Here is a 17770-nt window from a genome sequence, read left to right on the forward strand (position 1 = left end):
TTGGCACCTGATCAAATAGACATGAAATCTGCTGGATTGTTGTATTGTGAAACAGAAAAGGGAAACTTCCTCTGACCCCTACCTTGTCTGGCCAATATGTTCTCCAGTCCCACACTAAACAAGCGAATCTTCGTACTGGCATGAAAATTATTTGCACTAATAATTCACGATAATTTTTCACAATTTTTGTTCAGGATTTAGACTTTGGAATCAAAAACATAATTTCTAAATTTGCAGGTGACACCACATTGGTGGGATAGTCAATACTGAGGAGGACTGCAACAAATTACAGGAATACATTAATAAACTTGAAGAATGGGCATGTAGTTGGGAAATGCATTTCAAAACAGCTAAATGTGAGGTCACTTATCACTTGGAGGGTACAACACTGGGTGGGGTAGAGGAGCAAATTGATCTCGGAGTACAAATACACAAATCACTAAAAGTAGTGAAGAAGGTTAACAAGGCCATATAAAAAGCAAACAAATCACTAGAGTTTATTTCTGGAGGGATATATTTGCAAAGTAGTGACGTTATGCTCAACTTGTATCAAACATTGGTCAGATCACACTTGAATTTTGGTCAATTCTGGTCGCCATATTAAAAAACGGTTTAGAGGCACTGGAGAGGGTGTTAGAAATCTATCTATATTTAAGAATTGATAGCTGGATTTCTAGACACAAAAGGCATCAAGGGGTATGTTAGAGAGCGGGAATATGGTATTGAGTTGGAGGACCAGCCATGATCGTATTGAATGGCGGAGCAGGCTCGAAGGGCCGAATGGCCTATTCTTGCTCCTACTTTTCTATGTTTCTATGTTTCTAAAGTAGTGAAGTAATGCTCGCCTTGCATCGAACTTTGGTCAGATCACACTTGGATTCTGGTCAATTCTGGTCGCCATATTACAGAAATGATATAGTGGCACTGAAGTGGGTGAAAAGAAGATTTACATGGATGATAGCATAAATGCGAGGGTATACCAGGGAAGGAGGAACAGGTTGGGTCTCTTTTCTCTTGAAAAAAGAAGGCTGTGCTGAATTAATAGATGTCTTTAAAATGATGAAAGGTTTTGAATGAGTAGGTACAGAGATTGTGTTTCAATTTGTGGGTAAGAACATCACTAGAGGGCATCAATATAAGTAAGTAACCAAGAAATCAAATAGGTAATTCAGAAGAAACTTCGTACCCAGAGAGGTGAGAATGTGGAACTCGCTACCACAAGGAGTGGTTAAAGTGAAGAGTATAGATGCATTAAGGAGAGATAAGCACATCAGCGAAAAGGGAATAGAGGGTTATGCTGATAGTTAGATAAGGAAAGATGGGAGGAGGCTCGAGTGGAGCAGTAACGCTGGCATGGGAAGGTTGAGCGGAATGGCCCATTTTCTGAGCTGTATATCAGATGTAATCCTATGTAATATAGGGATGACCAGTAATTGCTGCTTTGGCAGTGTCACCCATATCCCAAGATCATGTATATGTAAAACTTATACGTATCAAAAAACCACCATCAATAATTTAGTGTAAAGATGAGACTCAAAAGCTGATAGAGGCATAATCGTGGGGAACAAAGCCAACGATGAATGGGACTTGTGACCTGACCGTTCCAGGGAAACAAACCATCCCAATTTGCTGACAGGTAAACTTCCTGTACCACTGACACAAACATCACAATTTACTGACAGGTGACCTTCCTGTACCAGAGACACAAACATCCCAACTTACTGACAGGTGACCTTCGTATACCAGAGACACAAACATCCCAAATTACTGACAGGTGACCTTCTTGTACCAGAGACACAAACATCCCAATTTACTGACAGCTGACCATCCTGTACCAGTGAAACAAACCATCCCAATTTACTGGCAGGTGAACTTCCTGTACCAGAGACACAAATATTCCAACTTACTGACAGCTGACCTTCCTGTACCAGAGACACCATCAACCTAATTTACTGACAGCTGACCTCCCTGTACCAGAGAGATAAACATCTCTATTAACTGACAGGTGACCATCCTGTACCAGGGAAACAAACCATCCCAATTTACTGAGAGGTGACCTTCCTGTACCAGAGACACAAACCATCCCAATTTACTGACAGGTGACCATCTTGTACCAGAGACACAAACATCGCAATTTACAGACAGGTGACTTTCCTGTACCAGAGAGACAAACATCAAAATATATTGACAGCTGTCCTTCCTGTACCAGAGACAGAAACATCGCAATATATAGACAGGTGACTTTCCAGTACCAGTGACACAAACATCCCAATTTACAGACAGATCACCTTTATGTACCAGAGACACAAACGTCCCAAATTACAGACAGATCAACTTCATGTACCAGAGACACAAATATCGCAATTTTCTGACAGGTGATCTTCCTGTTCCAGACACGCAAACATCCCAATTTATTGACAGGTGACCTTTCAGTACCAAAGATAAAAACATCCCAATTTACTGACAGGTGACATTCCTCTACCAGAGACACAAACATCCCAATTTACTGACAGGTGATCTTCCTGTAGCAGAGACACGAACATCAAAATTTACTGACAGGTGTCCTTCCTGTAGCAGAGGCACAAACATTCTAATTTACTGACAAGTGACCTTCCTGTACCAGAGACAGAAGCATCCCAAAATACCGACAGCTGATCTTCCTCTACCAGAGGCAGAAAAATCCGAATTTACTGACAGGTGACATTCCTGTACCAGAGACACAAACATCCCAATTTACTGACAGGTGACCATCCTGCACCAGAGACAGAAGCATCCCAATTTACTGACAGGTGACCTTCCTGTACCAGATACACAAACATCCCAATTTACTGACAGGTGACCTTCCTGTACCAGATACACAAACATCCCAATTTACTGACAGGTGACCTTCCTGTACCAGAGGCACAAATATCCCAATTTACTGACAGGGAATCTTCCTGTAGCAGGGACATAAATATCCTAATTTTCTGATACGGTGACCTTCCTGTACCACAGTAACACACATCCCAAATTACTGACAGGTGTTCTTCCTGTATCAGAGACACAACGATCCCAATTTACAGACAGGTGATCTTCCTGTACCAGAGGCACTAACATCCCAATTTACTGACAGTTGTCCTCCCTGTTCCAGAGGCACAAACATCCCAATTTAATGACAGGTGACCTTACTGTACCAGAGACAGGACCATCCGAATTTATTGACAGGTAATCTTCCTGTATCAGAGACATAAACATCCCAATATATTGACATCTGGCCTTCCTGTATCAGAGATATAAACATCCAAATTTACTGACATCTGACCTTCCTGTACCAAAGACACAAACATCCGAATATACTGAGAGCTGACATTCCTGTACCAGAGACACAAACACACGAATATACTGACAGGTGACGTTCTTGTATCAGAGACACAAACATCCCAGTTTACTGACAGCTGACCTTCCTGTACCAGGAACCCAAACATCCCAATTTACTAACAGTTGACATTCCTGTAACAGGGACAGAAACATCCCTAATTTACTGACAGGTGACCTTCCTGTACCAGCGACACAAACATCCCAATTAACTGACAGGTGACTTTGCTGCACCACAGACACAAATATCACTATTTACTGACATGTGTCAGAGATACAAACATCCCAATTTACTGACAGGTGACATTCCCGTAACAGGGAGAGAAACATCCCATATGCTGACATTTGTCCTTCCTGCACCAGTGACACACACATCCCTATTTACTGACAGGTGATCTTACTGTAACAGAGACAGAAACATCCGAATTTAGTGACAGGTGACATTCCTGTACCAGAGACAGAAACATCCGATTTAACTGACAGGTGACTTTCCTGTACCAGAGACAGAAAGATCCGAATGTACTGACAGGTGATATTCCTGTACCAGAGCCACAAACATCCCCAATTACTGACAGGTGACCTTCCTGCACCACAGAAACAAACACCACAATTTACTGACATGTGTCCTTCCATTACCAGAGGCACAAACATCGCAATATACTGACAGGTGACTCTCCTGTTCCAGAGGCACAAACATCCCATTTTCTGACATGTCTCCTTCCTGTACCAGAGGCACAAACATCCTAATTTACTGAGAAGTGACCTTCCTGTACCAGAGACACAAGCATCCCAATTTACTGACAGGTAACATTCCTGTATCAGAGACATAAACATCCCAATATACTGACATGTGTCCTTCCTGTACCAGTGACACAAACATCCCAATTTACTGACAAGTGACATTCCTGTACCAGAGACACAAACATCCCAATTTACTGACGGTGACCTTCCTGTACCAGAGACACAAACATCCCAATTTACTGACGGTGACCTTCCTGTACCAGAGACACAAACATCCCAATTTACTGACGGTGACCTTCCTGTACCAGAGACAGAAACATCCCAATTTAATGACAGGTGACCTTCCTGTACCAGAGGCACAAACATCCCAATTTACTGACAGGTAACCTTCCTGTAGCAGGGACAAAAAAAACCTAAATTTCTGATACCATGACCGTCCTGTACCAGAGACACAATCATACCAATTTAATGACAGCTGACCTTCCTTTATCAGAGCCACAACCATCCCAATATACTGAGAGGTGATGATCCCGTACCTGAGACCCAAACAACAACATTTACTGACAGCTGACATTCCCGTCACAGCGACAGAAACATCCCATTTACTGGCAGATGATCTTCCTGTGCCAGAGACACAAACATCCCAATTTCTGATAAGATTACCTTCCTGTACCAGAGACACAAACATCCCAATTTACTGACAGGTGACCTTCCTGTATCAGAGACACAAATATCCCAAATTACTGACAGCTGAGCTTCCTGTATCAGGGACACAAATATCCCAAATTACTGACTGGAGACATTCCTGTATTGGAGACACAAATATCCCAAATTACTGAAAGCTGAACTTCCTATATCAGAGACACAAATATCCCAAATTACTGACAGCTGACCTTCCTGTAGCAGCGACACAAACATCCCAATTTACTGACAGATGACCTTCCTGTATCAGAGACAAAAACATTGCAATTTACAGTCTGTTGACCGCCCTGTACCAGACACATAAACATCCCAATTTACTGACATCTGACCTTCCTGTACCAGATGCACAAACATCCCAATTTACTGACAGGTGACCTTCCTGTACCAGTGACACAATCATCACAATTTACTGACATGTGTCTTTCCATTACCAGAGGCACATCATCCCAATTTACTGACAAGTTACCTTCCTGTACTAGAGACACAAACATCCCAATTTACTGACAAGTGATCTTCCTGTACCAGAGATAGAAATATCCGAATGCACTGACAGTGACCTTCCTGTACCAGAGGCACAAACATCCCCATTTACTGACAGGTGGTCTTCCTGTAGCAGAGGCTCAAATATCCCAAATTACTCGCAGCTGACCTTTCTGTATCAGAGACACAACCATCCCAATATACTGACAGGTGACCTTCCTGTACCAGAGATACAATCATCCCAATATACTGACAGTTGACCTTCCTGTATCAGAGACACATTATCCCAATTTACTGACAGCTGACATTCTTGCATGAGAGACACAACCATCCCAATATACTGACAGGTGACCTTCCTGTACCAGAGATACAAACATCCCAATATACTGACAGTTGACATTCCTGTACGAGAGAAACATTATCCCAATTTACTGACTAGAGACCTTCCTGTATCATTGACACAAACATCCTAATTTTGTGACAGGTGACCTTCCTGTACCAGAGACACAAACATCCAAATTTTCAGACAGGTGACATTCCTGTACAAGAGACACAATATTCCAATTAACTGACAGTTGAAATTGCCGTTAGAGGGACAGAAATATCCCATTTACTGACAGGAGGCCTTCCTGTACCAGAGACACAAACATCCCAAATTACTGACATGTGCCCTTACATTACCAGAGGTACAAACATCCAAATTTAATGACAAGTGACCTTCCTGTACCAGAGACACAAACATCCCAATTTACTGACAGTTGTCCTCCCTGTTCCAGAGGCACAAACATCCCAATTTAATGACAGGTGACCTTACTGTACCAGAGACAGGACCATCCGAATCTATTGACAGGTAATCTTCCTGTATCAGAGACATAAACATCCCAATATACTGACATCTGGCCTTCCTGTATCAGAGATATAAACATCCAAATTTACTGACATCTGACCTTCCTGTACCAAAGACACAAACATCCGAATATACTGAGAGCTGACATTCCTGTACCAGAGACACAAACACACGAATATACTGACAGGTGACGTTCTTGTATCAGAGACACAAACATCCCAGTTTACTGACAGCTGACCTTCCTGTACCAGGGACCCAAACATCCCAATTTACTAACAGTTGACATTCCCGTAACAGGGACAGAAACATCTCTAATTTACTGACAGGTGACCTTCCTGTACCAGCGACACAAACATCCCAATTAACTGACAGGTGACTTTGCTGCACCACAGACACAAATATCACTATTTACTGACATGTGTCAGAGATACAAACATCCCAATTTACTGACAGGTGACATTCCCGTAACAGGGAGAGAAACATCCCATATGCTGACATTTATCCTTCCTGCACCAGTGACACACCCATCCCCATTTACAGACAGGTGATCTTACTGTAACAGAGACAGAAACATCCGAATTTAGTGACAGGTGACATTCCTGTACCAGAGACAGAAACATCCGATTTAACTGACAGGTGACTTTCCTGTACCAGAGACAGAAAGATCCGAATGTACTGACAGGTGATATTCCTGTACCAGAGCCACAATCATCCCCAATTACTGACAGGTGACCTTCCTGCACCACAGAAACTAACACCACAACTTACTGACATGTGTCCTTCCATTACCAGAGGCACAAACATCGCAATATACTGACAGGTGACTTTCCTGTTCCAGAGGCACAAACATCCCATTTTCTGACATGTGTCCCTCCTGTACCAGAGGCACAAACAGCCTAATTTACTGACAAGTGACCTTCCTGTACCAGAGACACAAGCATCCCAATTTACTGACAGGTAACATTCCTGTATCAGAGACATAAACATCCCAATTTACTGACAGGTGACCTTTCTGTATCAGAGACACAAATATCCCAAATTACTGACAGCTGAGCTTCCTGTATCAGGGACACAAATATCCCAAATTACTGACTGGAGACATTCCTGTATTGGTGACACAAATATCTCAAATTACTGACAGCTGACCTTCCTGTAGCAGCGACACAAATATCCCAATTTACTGACAGGTGACCTTCCTGTATCAGAGACAAAAACATTGCAATTTACAGTCTGTTGACCTTCCTGTACCAGACACATAAACATCCCAATTTACTGACATCTGACCTTCCTGTACCAGATGCACAAACATCCCAATTTACTGACAGGTGACCTTCCTGTACCAATGACACAATCATCACAATTTACTGACATGTGTCCTTCCATTACCAGAGGCACATCATCCCAATTTACTCACAAGTTACCTTCCTGTACTAGAGACACAAACATCCCAATTTACTGACAAGTGATCTTCCTGTACCAGAGATAGAAATATCCGAATGCACTGACAGTGACCTTCCTGTACCAGAGACACAAACATCCCCATTTACTGACAGGTGGTCTTCCTGTAGCAGAGGCTCAAATATCCCAAATTACTGGCAGCTGACCTTCCTGTATCAGAGGCACAACCATCCCAATATACTGACAGGTGACCTTCCTGTACCAGAGATACAATCATCCCAATATACTGACAGTTGACCTTCCTGTACGAGAGACACATTATCCCAATTTACTGACTAGAGACCTTCCTGTATCATTGACACAAACATCCTAATTTTGTGACAGGTGACCTTCCTGTACCAGAGACACAAACATCCAAATTTTCAGACAGGTGACATTCCTGTACAAGAGACACAATATCCCAATTAACTGACAGTTGAAATTGCCGTTAGAGGGACAGAAATATCCCATTTACTGACAGGAGGCCTTCCTGTTCCAGAGACACAAACATCCCAAATTACTGACATGTGCCCTTACATTACCAGAGGTACAAACATCCAAATTTAATGACAAGTGACCTTCCTGTACCAGAGACACAAACATCCCAATTTACTGACAGCTGTCCTCCCTGTTCCAGAGGCACAAACTTCCCAATTTAATGACAGGTGGCCTTACTGTACCAGAGACAGGACCATCCGAATTTATTGACAGGTAATCTTCCTGTATCAGAGACATAAACATCCCAATATATTGACATCTGGCCTTCCTGTATCAGAGATATAAACATCCAAATTTACTGACATCTGACCTTCCTGTACCAAAGACACAAACATCCGAATATACTGAGAGCTGACATTCCTGTACCAGAGACACAAACACACGAATATACTGACAGGTGACGTTCTTGTATCAGAGACACAAACATCCCAGTTTACTGACAGCTGACCTTCCTGTACCAGGGACCCAAACATCACAATTTACTAACAGTTGACATTCCCGTAACAGGGACAGAAACATCCCTTATTTACTGACAGGTGACCTTCCTGTACCAGCGACACAAACATCCCAATTAACTGACAGGTGACTTTGCTGCACCACAGACACAAATATCACTATTTACTGACATGTGTCAGAGATACAAACATCCCAATTTACTGACAGGTGACATTCCCGTAACAGGGAGAGAAACATCCCATATGCTGACATTTGTCCTTCCTGCACCAGTGACACACACATCCCTATTTACTGACAGGTGATCTTACTGTAACAGAGACAGAAACATCCGAATTTAGTGACAGGTGACATTCCTGTACCAGAGATAGAAACATCCGATTTAACTGACAGGTGACTTTCCTGTACCAGAGACAGAAAGATCCGAATGTACTGACAGGTGATATTCCTGTACCAGAGCCACAAACATCCCCAATTACTGACAGGTGACCTTCCTGCACCACAGAAACAAACACCACAACTTACTGACATGTGTCCTTCCATTACCAGAGGCACAAACATCGCAATATACTGACAGGTGACTTTCCTGTTCCAGAGGCACAAACATCCCATTTTCTGACATGTGTCCTTCCTGTACCAGAGGCACAAACATCCTCATTTACTGACAAGTGACCTTCCTGTACCAGAGACACAAGCATCCCAATTTACTGACAGGTAACATTCCTGTATCAGAGACATAAACATCCCAATATACTGACAAGTGACATTCCTGTACCAGAGCCACAAACATCCCAATTTACTGACGGTAACCTTCCTGTAGCAGGGACAAAATTGACAGTTGTCTTTCCTGTGCCAGAGACACAAACATCCCAATTTACTGACAGGTATCATTCCTGTACTAGAGACAAAAACATTCCAAATTTCTGACAGGAGACATTTCTGTACTGGAAGTCATAAACAACCCAATTTACTGACAGGTGACATTCCTGCACCAGAGGCACAATCCACCCAATTTACAGACAGGTGACCTTCCTGTACCAGAGACACAATCATCCCAATTTACTGACACGTGACATTCCTGTACCAGAAGAAAAAATCATCGAATTTACTGACAGGTGACCTTTCTTTACCAGCGATTCAAATATCTCAACTTAATTACAGGTGACCTTCCAGTACCAGAGACAAAAACATCCCAATTTACTGACAGATGATCATCCTGTACCAGTGATACAAACATAACAATTTAGAGACAGATGACCTTCCTGTAGCAGAGACAAGAACATCCCAATTTAATGTCAGGTGACCTTCCTGTACCAGGGAAACAAACTTTCCAATTTACTGACAGGTCACCTTCCTGTTCCAGAGCCAATTACATCACAATTTACTGACAGGTGACCTTCCTGTTCCAAATTCACAACCATCCCAATTTACTGACAGATGCCCGTCCTGTACTAGTGAAAATAATAATAAAATTTACTGACAGGTGATCGTCCTGTCCAAGAGACACAGACATCCCAATTTAGTGACAGGTCTTCTTCCTGTACCAGAGACACAAACATCTCAATTTTATGACAGGTGACCTTCCTGTACCAGAGACAAAAACACCCCCATTTACAGACAGATGACTTTCCTGTGCCAGAGAAACACACATCCCAATTTACTGACAGGTGACATTTCTGTACCAAAGACACAAACATCCCAATTTACTGACAGTTGAGCTTCCTATACCTGAGACACAAACATCCCAATTTACTGACAGGAAACCTTCCTGTACCAAAGACACAAACATCCCAATTTACTGACAGGTGACCTTCCTGTACCAGAGACAGAAACATCCTCATTTACTGACAGGTGTCCTTCATATACCGGAAGAAATTTACTGACAGGTATTCTCCCTTTACCAGAGACTAAAAAATCCCAATTTACTGACAGGTGACCCTCCTGTACCAGAGGCACAAATATCAAAATTTACTTACAAGTGACCTTCCTGTTCCAGCGACACAAACATCCCAATTTACTGACAGGTGACCTTCCTGTACCAGGGACCTGAACATCCCAATTTACTGACTGGTGACCTTCCTGTACCAGAAGAAAAAATCATCCAATTTACTGACAGGTGACCTTTCTTTAACAGCGCTACAAACATCTCAACTTAATTACAGGTGACCTTCCTGTACCAGAGACACAAACGTCCCAATTTACTGACAGGTGAACCTCCTGTACCAGAGACACAAATATCCCAATGTACTGACAGGTGACCTTCCTGTACCAAAGACCAAACTTCCCCATTTACTGACAGATGACTTTCCTGTACCAGAGAAACAAGCATCCCAGTTTACTGGCAGTTGAGCTTCCTGTCCCGGAAGAAAAAAACTATCCATTTACTGACAGGTGACCTTTCTTTACCAGAGAAACAAACATCTCAACTTAATTACAGATGACCTTCCTGTACCAGATGCAAAAACATCCCAATTTACTGACAGATGATCAACATGTACCAGAGACACAAACAACCCAATATACTGAGAGGTCATCTTCCTGTACCAGAGACACAAACATAACAATTTACAGACAGATGACCTTCCTGTACCAGAAACACAAACAGCCCAATTTACTGACAGGTGACCTTCCTGTACCAGTGACACAAGCATCCCAATATAGTGACAGGTCATCTTCCTGTACCAGAGACACAAACATCCCAATTTACTGACAGGCGACATTGCTGTACCAGAGACAGAAACATTCCAATTTTCTGACAGGTGAACTTCCTTTAGCAGAGGCACAATCATCCGAATTTACAGACAGGTGACCTTCCTGTACAAAAGACACAAACATCGCCATTTAATGACAGGTGGCCTTCCTGTACAAGAGACACTAACATCCCAATTTACTGACCGATGACCTTCCTGTACTGGAAGACAAAAACATCCTTTTTACTGGCAGGAGACCTTTCTTTATCAAAGGTACAAATATCTCAACATATTTACAGGTGATCTTCCTTTATCAGTGACACAATAATCCCAATTTACTGACAGGTGACCTTCCTGTACTTGGGATTCAATCAGCCCGATTTACTGTCAGGTGTCGCTCCTGTACCAGTGACACAAACATCACAATATACTGATTGGTGAACTTCCTGTACCAGAGAAAAAGCCTCCCATTTTTCTGACAGGTGTTCTTCCAGGAACAGTGACAAAAAGTTTCCTATTTACTGACAGGTGACCTTCCTGCACGACAGACTCAAACATCACAATTTACTGGCACGTGTCCTTCCTGTACCAGAGACACAAACATCCCAATTTACTGACAGGTGACCTTCCTGTTCCAGAGAAACAAACATCACAATTTACTGACAGGTTACCTTCTTGTACCAGAGACACAAACAATCCAATTTACTGACAGGTGACCTACGTGTACAAGAGACAAAAACATCCCAAAACACTGCCAGGTGACTTTCCTGTACTGGAAGACATAAACAACCCAATTTACTGACAGGGGACATTCCTGTACCAGAGACAAAATGCACCCAATTTACAGACAGGTGAACTTCCTGTACCAGAGACACAAACAACCCAATTTACTGACAGATGACCATCCTGTACCAGCGACACAAACATCCCAATTTACTGACAGGTGACCTTCCTGTACCAGAGAATGAAACAACCCAATTTTCTGACAGGGGAGCTTCCCGTTCCAGAGAAACAATCATCCCAATTTACTGACTGGTAACTTTCCTGTAGCAGAGACACAAACATCACATTTTACTGACAGGAGACCATCCTGTACCAGTGACACAGCAACCCAATATACTGACAGGTGACCTTCCTGTACCAGAGACACAATCATCCCAATTTACTGACACGTGATGTTCCTGTACCAGAAGACAAAATCATCCAATTTACTGACAGGTGACCTTCCTGTTCCAGCGATACAAACGTCTCAACTTAATTACAGGTGACCCTCCTGTACCAGAGACAAAATCATCCCAATTTACTGACAGATGATCATCCTGTACCAGAGACAGAAACATCCTTATATACTGACAGGTGAACTCCTGTACCAGTGACACAAACATAACAATTTAGAGACAGATGACCTTCCTGTAGCAGAGTCAAAAACATCTCAATTTAATGTCAGGTGACCTTCCTGTACCAGGGAAACAAACATCCCATTTTACTGACAGGTGACCTTCCTGTTCCAGAGCCAATTACATCAGAATTAACTGACAGGTGACCATCCTTTACCAAAAATCACAAACATCCCAATTTACTGACAGATGCCCGTCCTGTACCAGTAAAAATAATATCCAAATTTACTGACAGGTGATCTTCCTGTACAAGAGACACAAACATCCCAATTTAGTGACAGGTCTTCTTCCTGTACCAGAGACACAAACATCCCACTTTTATGACAGGTGACCTTCCTGTACCAGAGACAAAAACATCCCAATTTACAAACAGATGACCTTCCTGTACCAGAGAAACACACATCCCAATTTACTGACAGGTGACCTTTCTGTACAAGAGAAAGAAACATCCCCATTTACTGACAGGTGTCCTTCATGTACCGGAAGACATAACGTCCACATTTACTGACAGGTGTTCTCCCTTTATGAGAGACTAAAAAATCCCAATTTACTGACAGGTGACCCTCCTGTACCAGAGACACAAATATCCCAATTTACTGACAGTTGATTTTCCTGTACCAGGGACCTAAACATCCCAATTACTGACTGGTGACCTTCCTGTACCAGAGACACAAACGGCCCAATTTACTGACAGGTGACCTTCCTCTTCGAGAGACACAAACATCCCAATTTACTGACAGGTGACCTTCCTGTACCAAAGACCCAAACTTCCCAATTTACTGACAGGTGACCTTCCTGTACCAGAGAAACAAGCATCCCAGTTTACTGGCAGTTCACCTTCCTGTACCAGAAGAAAAATGCATTCCGTTTACTGACAGGTGACCTTTCTTTACCAGAGATACAAACATCTCAACTTAATTACAGATGACCTTCCTGTACCAGATATACAAACATCCCAATTTACTGACAAATGATCAACATGTACCAGAGACACAAACAACCCAATATACTGACAGGTGTACTCCTGTACCAGTGAAACAAACATAACAATTTACAGACAGATGACCTTCCTGTACCAGAAACACAAACATCCCAATTTACTGACAGGTGACCTTCCTGTACCAGTGACACACATACCCAAATTTACTGACAGGTGATCTTCCTGTATCAGTGACACAAGCATCCCAATTTTGTGACAGGTCATCTTCCTGTACCAGAGACACAAACATTGCAATTTACTGACAGGCGACTTGCTGTACCAGAGACAGAAACATTCCAATTTTCTGACAGTTGACCTTCCTGTAGCAGAGGCACAATCTTCCGAATTTACTTACAGGTGACCTTCCTGTACAATAGACACAAACATCCCAATTTAATGACAGGTGGCCTTCCTGTACAAGAGGTAGTAACATCCCAAATTACTGACCGATGACCTTCCTGTACCGGAAGACAAAAACATCCAATTTAGTGCCAGGTGACCTTTCTTTATCAGAGGTGGAAGTATCTCAACCTAGTTACAGGTGACCTTCCTGTACCAGTGATTCAATCATCCCAATTTACTGACAGGTGTCATTCCTGTACAAGAGACAAAACATCACAATTTTCTGACAGGTGGTCTTCCAGGACCAGTGACCAAAATTTCCCAATTTACTGACAGGTGTCCTTCCTGCACCACAGACTCAAACATCACAATTTACTGGCATGTGTCCTTCCTGTACCAGAGACACACATATCACAATTTACTGAGAGGTGACCTTTCTGTACCAGAGACAGAAACATCCGAATTTACTGAGAGGTGACTTTCCTGTACCAGAGAGACAAACATCCCAATACACTGACAGGTGACATTACTGTACTGGAAGATGTAAACAACCCAATTTACTGATAGGTGACCTTCCTGTACCAGAGACACAATCATCCCAATTTACTGACTGGTGACGTTCCTGTACCAGCGACACAAACATCCCAATTTACTGACACGAGGCCAACCTGTACCAGTGAAACAAACATCCCAAATTATGGACATGTGACCATCATGTACCAGAGACACAAAGAACCCAATTTACTGACAGATGACCGTCCTGTACCAGCGACACAAACATCCCAATTTACTGACAGGTGACCTTCCTGTACCAGAGACACAAACAGCCCAATTTTCTGACAGGTGAGCTTCCCGTTCCAGAGATACAATCATCACAATTTACTGACTGGTAACGTTCCTGTACCTGAGACACAAACATCACATTTTACTGACAGGAGACCATCCTGTACCAGAGACACAAACATCCCAATTTATTGACAGGTGAACTTCCTGTACCAGAGACACAAGCAACCCAATATACTGACAGGTGACCTTCCTGTACCAGATACACAAACATCCCAATTTTCTAATAAGCTGACGTTCCTGTACCCGATACTCAATCATCCCAATTACTTGACAGGTGACCTTCCTGTACCAGAGACACAAACATCCCAATTTACTGATAGGTGACCTTACTGTATCAGAAGACAAAAATATACCAATTTCCTCGCAGGTGACTTTCCTGTACTCGAGACACACACATCCCAATTTACTGACAGGTGACCTACCTGTACAAGAGACAAAAACATCCCAATACACTGACAGGTGACATTCCTGTACTGGAAGACATAAGTAACCCAATCTACTGACAGGTGACATTCCTGTACCAGAAACACTATCCACCCAATTTACAGACAGGTGACCTTCCTGTACCAGAAGACAAAATCATCAAATTAACTGACAGGTGACCTTTCTTTACCAGCGATACAAACATCTCAACTTAATTACTGGCGACCTTCCTGTACCAGAGACAAAAACATCCCAATTTACTGACAGATGATCATCCTGAACTCCTGTACCAGTGACAAAACCATAACAATTTAGAGACAGATGACCTTCCTGTTCCAGAGGCAATTACATCACAATTAACTGAGAGGTGACCTTCCTGTACCAAAGTTACAAACATCCCAATTTACTGACAGATGCCCGTCCTGTACCAGTGAAAATAATATCCAAATTTACTGACAGGTGATCTTCCTGTACCAGAGACAAAAACATCCAATTTACAGACAGATGACCTTCCTGTACCAGAGAAAACACATCCCAATTTACTAACAGGTGACTTTTTGTACCAGGGACACAAACATCCCAATTTACTGACAGGTGAACTTCCCGTACCAAAGACACAAATATCCCAATATACTGACAGTTGAGCTTCCTGTACCGGAGACACAAACATCCCAATTTACTGACAGGAGACCTTCCTGTATCAGAGTCAAAAAAATCCCAATTTATGGACAGGTGACCCTCCTGTACCAGAGACACAAATATCCCAATTTTCTTGCAGGTGACCTTCCTGTTCCAGAGGCACAAACATCCCAATTTACTGAAAGGTGACCTTCCTGCACCAGAGACACAGACGTCCCAATTTACTGACAGGTGAACCTCCTGTACCATAGGCACAAATATTCCAACTTACTGACAGGTGGCCTTCCTGTTCCAGAGACAAAAATATCCCAATTTTCCTGCATGTGACCCTCCTGTTCCAGAGGCAAAAAATCCCAATTTACTGAAAGGTGACGTTCCTGCACCAGAGAGACAAAAGTCCCAATTTACTGAAAGGTGACCTTCCTGCACGAGAGACACAAACGTCCCAATTTACTGACAGGTGACATTGCTGTACCAGTGGCACAAATACCCAAATTTACTAACAGGTGATCTTCCTGTACCAGTGACACAAGCATCCCAATTTAGTGACAGGTCATCTTCCTGTACCAGATTCACAAACATCCCAATATACTGACTGGCGACCTTGCTGTACCAGAGACAGAAACATTCCAATTTTCTGGCAGGTGCCCTTCCTGTAGCAGAGGCAAAATCTTCCGAATTTACTGACAGGTTACCTTCCTGTACAATAGACACAAACATCCCAATTTAATGACAGGTGGCCTTCCTGTACAAGAGATCGTAACATCCCAATTTACTAACCGACGAACTTCCTGTACCGGAAGATAAAAACATCCAATTTACTGCCAGGTGACCTTTCTTTATCAGAGGTGCAAGTATCTCAACATATTTACAGATGATCTTCCTGTATCAGTGACAAAATAATCCCAATTTACTGACAGGTGACCTTCCTGTACCAGGGATTCAATCATCCCAATTTACTGACAGGTGTCATTCCTGTACCAGTGACACAAACATCACAATATACTGCAAGGTGAACTTCCTGTACAAGAGACAAAACATCCCAATTTTCTGACCGGTGGTCTTCCAGGACAAGTGACAAAAATTTCCCAATTTACTGACAGGTGACCTTCCTGCACCACAGACTCAAACATCACAATTTACTGGCATGTGTCTTTCCTGTACCTGAGACACACATCACAATTTACTGAGAGGTGACCTTCCTGTACTAGAGACAGACACATCCGAATTTACTGAGAGGTGACTTTCCTGTACCAGAGAGACAAACATCACAATTTACTGACAGGTGATCTACTTGTACAGGAGACAAAAACATCCCAATACACTGACAGGTGACATTTCTGTACTGGAACACATAAACAACCCAATTTACTGACAGGGGACATTCCTGTACCAGAGAAAGAATCATCCCAGTTTACTGACTGGTGATGTGCCTGTACTAGTGACACAATCATCCCAATTTACTGACAGGCGGCCATCCTGTACCAGTGATAAAAACATCCCAAATTCCGGACAGTTGACCATCCTGTAACAGAGACAGAAACAACCCAATTTACTGAAAGATGACCTTCCTGTACCAGGGAAACCATCATCCCAATTTACTGACAGGTGATCTTCCTGTACCAGGGAAACCATCATCCCAATTTACTGACAGGTGACCTTCCTGTACCAGGGAAACCATCATCCCAATTTACTGACAGGTGATCTTCCTGTACCAGGGACACAATCATCCCAAATTACAGGCAGGTAGCCATCCTGTACCAAAGACACACAAATATCCCAATTCACTTACAGGTGACCTTCCTGATCCAGAGGCACAGACATCCCAATTTACTGACAGGTGACCTTCCCGTACCAGAGACACAAGCATCCCAATTTCCTGATTGGTAATGTTCCTGTACCGGAGACACAAACATTACAGTTTACTGACAGGAGACCATTC

Source organism: Somniosus microcephalus, chromosome 4 (genome assembly GCF_052327205.1).
Source record: "Somniosus microcephalus isolate GS21.2 chromosome 4, FLI_Smic_1.0, whole genome shotgun sequence".
NCBI lineage: Eukaryota > Metazoa > Chordata > Chondrichthyes > Squaliformes > Somniosidae > Somniosus > Somniosus microcephalus.